Below are 899 nucleotides of genomic sequence, written 5' to 3' on the forward strand. Positions count from 1 at the left end.
CTCTATGCGGAACCAGTATACATAAAGCGATAAAGATGCACTGGCTACCTCACCTGCGGTCGCCTTCCCTGAAAAAGGTGGCTGATTAGCTGATAAGCCACGCGCACTTTTGTAGTTTTATACTGTACCGCACGCAGGCGTGCGGGCAGGTTGCCTACCCGGGGCCGTAAGGCGCACCGTGCTCAGCGACGACAGGCAAACCCGTTTCCGCTCGCCGGCATGGCGCATACTACATAACTTCAAAAGCACGCGGTGTTAATCAGCCGCCAGGTATACACCACAGTGTAGTCCGACTTTAATTAGGTGAGTTGTCGTGTCGACAGTGCCATGGAACGGGGGATGGAGATGGAAAGGGGTGAAAGCGGGAGAGGCGGGGGAGAAATCCACTCTGTTGAACTAGTGTGCCCACGTGTCTGTAAACGCAACGCCGGCGCGCACCGTCGACAGCAAACATTGTTTGCCCCTTTAGGGGCACAGCAGCCAGTTTGAGAATGCCGCAGAGAGCGAGCAAAAGGTCGCAATGTCGTTTGTTCAGTACACGAGGAATCACGCGAGGAACCTGACACGAGCTTGACAGTCACGATAGTTGACGTCAACGTCATCTCTGTGACGACGACTTTGGCATTTGCGTGGGTGTCGGGTCGAGGAGGCGAGACGGGGGACGGAGGGGGACGGGGTGTGGGTGCAAAGAGCGGTAGAGGCAGGGGGCGCGGAGCGGTGAAAACAAAGGACAGGGAGGGCAGAAGCGGGCAGAAGCGCCGCGCAGCGCCGTGTGGTTCTATCGTAACGATGGATAGTGAGCGCGGGGGTGGGGTGGCCAGGGGTAGCGCGTGGGGGTTGGGGAAAGGTCGCGGGGAAAGCTCTGCCCCTCGGCCCTCTGGGTCCGGCCCCGGGGGGTG

Source organism: Frankliniella occidentalis, unplaced genomic scaffold, assembly GCF_000697945.3.
Source record: "Frankliniella occidentalis isolate FOCC.00 unplaced genomic scaffold, Focc_3.1 Scaffold2, whole genome shotgun sequence".
NCBI lineage: Eukaryota > Metazoa > Arthropoda > Insecta > Thysanoptera > Thripidae > Frankliniella > Frankliniella occidentalis.